This window comes from Amblyomma mixtum, chromosome 2 (assembly GCF_055824585.1).
Source record: "Amblyomma mixtum isolate Tamu chromosome 2, ASM5582458v1, whole genome shotgun sequence".
Lineage (NCBI taxonomy): Eukaryota > Metazoa > Arthropoda > Arachnida > Ixodida > Ixodidae > Amblyomma > Amblyomma mixtum.
Window position 1 is genome coordinate 112,993,859 of NC_143013.1, and position 6,222 is coordinate 113,000,080.

Genomic DNA, 6,222 nt, shown 5'->3' on the forward strand with positions numbered 1-6,222 from the left:
TTGCGTCTATCTGGAATGAGGCAGGGGCCCTTGTGCTTGCCTCGTCCTCTGGAATAATGACACACGCACCATATGGCGCCTCTTGGAAAGCGCTTGGGTGCTTTATTTCGTTGCTAAGGTGTTTCACTAAAAAACCTAGGGTTCCGTGTTTTCTGTATTTCTTTTTTTTTTTCATTTGGGGGTTATATGGTGCTTATTTTTTCTCTTTGGTTCGATGTTTTTCGCTTTCTACTTTCAATGCCGGAGAGAAACCGGCGTTTATCGGGATAGGTGTTGTAAAGCTGCTGTATAGTTACTGGAGAAAATATAGCGCACCTGAATTTTTTTATTAAACACATACAAAACACCCTACCCAATGAATTAATGCCCAAACGAGTAAAAATAAAAGAGAAATGCTATGACAGCAACGGAGCGCTGTACGACGTAAGGTTATTCAAAATTTTGGCGCGAATTTAGTTGGGAATACTGCCACCGCATTGAGCCTCTGCCAGTGATGGCATCGCTTGGATTGTCTGTAGTGTATGTAGTACATACACACGCAAATACTTGGAACGACGAACGCACGGCGCCGGATTTTCTCGTAATGGAACTATAAGGCTTTAAAGAGTATAAAATGTTATATTTACACGTAGTGAAAAAAAAATGGACACGTACATTGAGAGATTTGTCAGCCATCGGAGGAATGCGGTCAGAAAGCACACGTTTTACATTTGCGCTTGATGGGGGGACGGCAAGAAAATCAAGAGATGGTTTTAACAAGACCGGCCATTCTTTACAGCGCGCTCTCCATAAGCTGTGAAAGCAAACGTCAGCAGATGTAATTTTGAACAGCGATTATTCTGAGATCCTTCTTTCAAAAACGGGTGGTCTGCAGAGCTCACAACAGGCGAAAATAATCCATTAAAGACTTCTTTGTCATCAATTCCTGCTCTATGGACGGGTCCACAACTTGCACTTGATGCCAGAAGTCATCGCTATCAAGTGAGTTTTCGCGGAAGCTGTGCATATATTTCTCGCGGACTTCATAGCTTGTCGAGTAGCGAATATATCGGTCTTCGCACCAAACGCTGACCATTCAGGAAGGTATTGACCAGTGAAGGTGCAGGCTAGATGAACCAGGATTGAGTACACGCGGCAGACAAGTGCCTCCTCTGATTCCAATGATTTTATTGCTGTGTTTATTGCGTCGATGTTCTATACCACGCGATTACCCTTCACAAAAACTATATATACAGTCATGTCTTCGGGGATAGCGAGTACTGCTAGCAGGCTCTCGAGCTTTTCACCTTTTGTTTGATTGCTCTCCAGAAACCAAGAACATGAATGAACGCTAAAATAAAGTACCAGCTCTCAGGGGAGCCACAGTGGCAAGTTGCCAAACTGGCAATGAGAGAGACGTGCAGGCAATGTGAAAATTCCTTCGTATTCCCCTGGAGCCTGTAAGCACTGCTGAGCCGAAAGAGCAGAAGATTTTGTCGGGTGGGGAGCTTGCCCTGGGTATTCTCGTGTCCTGTTGCGTTCCTCGTTACAGGAAACTTAGGTCTGACCTACACACTTGAAAACCGTCACGCTGGTAAAGAGAAGACAAAGGAACGCGACAACAGAATTTGGTTTCGATTGAAAGGAATGGTACCATGGACAGTTCAGTGCGGCTGTGTTCCGGGTGAACTAGAGAAAAAAAAAATTAGAGTACATTTCTTCACTTGAAACTGGCATTCTTTTCTTCAAGGACGGCTGAAAATCAGTGTTTATTGGTTTTCCAGCATTCATATCAAAATGCCGCGGCGGTCATTTTTCGGAGTTTAACGGAGTTTAACGGATACCGAAAACCCGGCATCTCTACTTGTAACAGGGTTAGTTGGTGCGATTGCAATGTTAGAACTACGCTCACTTCAATAAACCGGCCTACACGGATTCGTGTACTACCAGTACGTGTGGGTCTGTTCTGTACAGTCCAGCCAGCGCAGCTCTAACGCAATATGTTTTCCTCTTTCCGACTTTCTACGGGAGTCAGATCGTTTTCAGCTTAACTTCCACACTTTCACGCAGCTGCTGCGCGTCTTCTAGAACGGATATTATAAAACGTTCCGCTGACAAACCACTTGCCCGAGTGCCTGGCATAGAAGTTTACCAAATATGAACCGATGCTGCAAGCAGTACAGCGACGGCGTACGCCGAACGGGCGCCGAAAAAGGGCATGCACCTCCATGTTCTTGGTGCTGGCTGGCTCCCCCTCTGAAGCCGACGGAAGTAATTTCGAGCCGTGAAGAAAAGAGGTTGGTGCTCTGAAGGGCAACTCGAACCGCGAAAAGTTCTGGGAACCTGATAGAGCTTCCAGCCATGAAGAAAAGAGTCGCCGAGAGCCCCGCTGTCCTCCGAATGTCGTAAACCGGACCCCGCTTCCTACGCGTGCGCGAGCGCCCGTGCGTTCCGGTGGTTGTCCGGTGACAGTGCGCATGCTTATACCGGTTCTGTGGTATTCCAAGAGCGCCCACCTTGAGCGCGTACGCCAAAGAAGGGCCCTTGGAGCACACTTTCAGCATATCGAGTGCCCTCAACAATTTTTCAACCGAACATTCTCGTTCGAAAAATGAGGGGGCAGATGTCCCTTTGTCAATATAAGACAGAAGTTGTGGAAAGGATGTGAGGAGCGGGTCGGGACAGGTACTTGTCAAGAGAACGCATCATGGTAACCTTTCGGCAACTTCTTTTTACACTATCTCGATGGCTGGAGGCATGCGTCGAGGCTTCAGGTTCCGGCATAATAGGGAGCAGCCCCCCTCACGTTCTTCCAACAACGATACAATGGAGGGCTACTGACTCATCCCCCTTCGCGCTAACCCCTTGAGCCAGCCGAGCAGGAAGTGGAAACGTGGTCTGTGAACGAGGGTTCTTGGTTTGAAGAGACCTTCATGTAAATAAGCTTTCCTGCAATTCTGCAAGTTGTCCATTTACTTCGGACACAATGAATGCCGGCACGTCGAGAGTATGCTAGGGTGCGTCAGCGGACATCAAGGCCGCCAAGCGACCCACAGCGAAAGCGGGTATCTTCCACGGAGCTGTCTTCGATGTCTGCATTCTCAGTGCACGCTCTGCGACGTATTAACATCGACAGCTGTTGAGGGCATGTTTCTTGGTTGTGCATCGTCGGTGTTGGCGTTGACGTTTGAGAGGTACGAGCACAGTTACATCACGAGTGAAAGAATAGTGAGGCCATGCGTATTGAAATCAATATGAAAATAAATGGCAATAAGAAATACGAACTTCATCACCTGAAATCTCGCGTTCTACAGTGGTAATCACGTCCTGTGATTTTTGTGTTCTACTCTGAGCGTTTTCTTTTTGTTTTTGATATAGTGACATTGGAGCCTCGACGCTTTGTCGTCGCCAGATGATCTCTGGAGAAACGGAAAGTTTGCTACATTCGACTGGTTTCTAGCCACACAAGGCGAGAACACGCGGTTTTTGAAGCTTTCACCAATTACGTGGCCGCTAAAAGGTCTCGTCCGTTCACAATTGTTTGTTTTATTTGATACTGCACACAAGCCATAATAACACAGTGCACGCACGTTTAATGAGAAGGAACGAAGTAAAGGCTCTAGGACAAGCCTTTCAGCATGCCGTATTTTTCAGTAAGTGAGCAGACGAGAACCACGGCCACTCGGTGATGCGGTTCCACCGAGCGGCCGTTTTTTTATCAACCGCCACCTCCACAAACTGGTAAAACAACAGCCAGCTGACGGGGTCGCATTTTTTGGTGCGGCACTAAGGCTTGAATTCATGGGCGTCCGGAGGGGGGGGGGGGGGGGGCAAGGGGGGGCGGCTACACCCCCCTGGAAAATCACTCACTCGAACCGTGAGTGATGGCCGCACGTCAGGGGCGGCGGTGCGCTCAGCCAAAAGAGTAAAAGCGGCCCTGCTTCCACGCTTTGGGTCACATCTGCAAAGTGCCGCGTCCGGGGACGCGTCGTTGCAGACATACAGCGGCACCGGCGAGCATGTGTTTCGAGCCGTCTTGAGATGTGTGCCTGTTTCTTTGATCTCTAGAGAGATAGCGACACGGAGGCAGACAGTGCACACCCCGGCCACCGATGAATTCTTCAGGAGGGAGGGACAAATCAGCCGTGTCCATCCCCGCTTTGTCGGACTGCTCAGGGGCAAGCGGGCGATGAGTTGGCGCCGCCGCCGCTCGCTGTCTCCTCCGATCCACGGGAGAGCGCAGTTCGGTACAAGCGCCGCTTTCAGAATTTTCGGCAAAGGGGATTAGCTGCTTTTGTTCACGGCGACGCAGTCTCCAGAGGCGCCCCCACACCAGCGTTCCTTGCGTCTTCTCCGGAGACCAGCGCCTTTGGTCAAGGCAGCCCGATGGCGCCTGCCTGGCTCGCCTGTCACCTCTGGCTGGGCCTCAAATCCCAACAGCGCCCATGTACTGTGCGATGTCAGTGCATGGTAAAGAGACCGTCCGTCCCTCATAGCCTGAGTCGTTTTGGGGCTCTGAACCTCATAAAAACACACAAAACAAATTTTCCGACCGGAGTGGCGAGTGTCCCTTCCCCTCGGAAGTCGCGCGGCGTTCCTTGCGTGTGCTGTAATGATCGGAGGCCCAGCCAGCGGAGAACGGCGAGACAGTCAGGCGTCATCAGGTATGCGGCCAAAAGCGCTGCTGTTTCTCGGAGAAGACGCAAGGAAAAGCTGGCCTGGAGGCGGCTTCTGGCTCGGCGTTTGCGGGGACAAAGGCTCTAATCCCCTTCGCCGGCGATGCTGAATGCGGCTCTGGTGCCGGACTGCGTTCCTGGGGACTGGCAGCGGAAACAGGCGAGCCAGACCGGCGTCATCAGGCTACTGCGACGGAAAGCGCTGCTGTCCGGGGGAGACAAAAGAGACACTGCGTGGGGCAGCTACTGGCGACGGCGTCGGCGTACACAAAGACGTCTAATCCCTTCGCCGGGAAGGCTGAGCGCGGTGCTTCTCCCGGACTGCCCGTGGACTGACCGACGAGACCCAGTGGCGACGACGGCGGGGCGGCGGCGCCGCTAACTCATTACCCGCGTGCGCCCTGGGCAGCAGACAAAGCCGAGGGGCGACACGGCTGATTTGTCCCTTCCACCGAACTGAAGAGGTCACCGGTGTGAGCGGTCAGCGCTCGCGTCCCCATCGATCAGGATCGTCACTCAGCAGCAAACGACCTTTGGGCCTGGGAAAACAGTTCGCGACTCAGAGACGCCAAGTTCCTCCTTGCCCGTGTATGTGTGTGTCTGTGCGGTGTGCGCCGTCACGTGGGGAGGGCGGAGCCAAAGAAGACGCTAGCAGCCCATTGGACGCTCAACCCGAGATCAGATTCCCTACCTGGGTACCTGGGGAATCTGAACTGCATTTAAGCAGCAATCTGTGGGGTGCCAGATCATCCTCCCTCATTTTCTGACTTTGGTCTCCGTGCTACTGTACAAAATGTAAAATAAACCTTCCAGCTTTGCTATTCCTCCCGAAGGCTTCCCTCCGTAGTCTGGCTGCTTCGTCCTAATGCGGTGAAGACCCTGGTCCCGATCTCCGAGCACAACAGTGCGCGCCTCTTTGTTTGTGCTTCGGTGTTTTTAGTGGCCGGTTGTCGACGAAGCTGAGAACAACCAAGACAGCGGACGAGAAAACGACGAGCGGCGAGTAGCGTGTGTGCAAATACTCGACTGTGCGGTTGCGCGAGCAAGATGGAGCGAGGTGTATGAAGCTGCGAGCGTGCATTTATCTTGTAAATAAGTTTTCGCTGCATACATAGTCATTTTTTGTTTTCAACGTACGCATTCAACCGTTTTTCCAATCAATGTGTATATATTTTTAACACTACCAACCCCGAGGAACTCCATAGCCAGCTTTGTCTCGCGCGGTCCCGAATGATGGATATTCGACGCTTCTTCAAGCGTCAGCGGTTGTCTGACGAAGCATTATCCAAATGCGCCCCTGCAGATTCTGGTGTGACATGTGACAACGGTGTAGCATTTGAACAGAGTGATGCAAGGTTTTATCACCGGACAGTAGCTGATGTCGTCGACTCCATGGAAGGGACTCTGTCAACAGTGAGTTCAGGTGATGCAGCAGGCCGAGATGATTCCATTTCTCCTTTCTTGGGATTCAAGTCCGGATTTGACCAGAGCGATGCAACCTTTCATCACCGGACAGTAGCCGGCGTCGTCGTCTCCATGGAAGGAACTCCACCAGCGAGCTCCGGTC